Genomic DNA, 417 nt, shown 5'->3' with positions numbered 1-417 from the left:
GGGGGGTCCCCGGGGGTCCCCACTGCGAAGAGCTGATGTCGGGGTGGGGGTGGGCAGCGATCTCCAAACGAGCCATGGTCCCCAAACGGGTCAGAAAATCACCGCGGGGCTTGCTGCTGTCGGATACCCGGGAGTTTCTTCTCGGCCTTTATTCTGGGCGTAGCGTCGGAACACAAGACATCTGTCTCACAAGTCCGAAATGGCTGTCAAGGGCCTCCGGGCCCCCGGGAGGGGGGAAGCGTCTGAGCGACGGACAGGACGCGCGCGGAGACGCGGCGCTGCCCGTCCGCGACGGTGAGCAGCGGCCTCGAGGGCTCCCGGGGGAAGGGCGTGAGGAGGCAGCCGGGACACGCGGCTCCCGCGACGGCTGGCGACCGTCTCCGGGAACTCGCTCGGCGGCCCGGGGTTCCCGTCCGC

The sequence above is a fragment of the Carlito syrichta genome, unplaced genomic scaffold (genome assembly GCF_000164805.1).
Source record: "Carlito syrichta isolate Samal-C Ts95f unplaced genomic scaffold, Tarsius_syrichta-2.0.1 Scaffold100620, whole genome shotgun sequence".
NCBI classification, from domain to species: Eukaryota; Metazoa; Chordata; class Mammalia; order Primates; family Tarsiidae; genus Carlito; species Carlito syrichta.
This window is presented reverse-complemented; position numbering follows the sequence as displayed.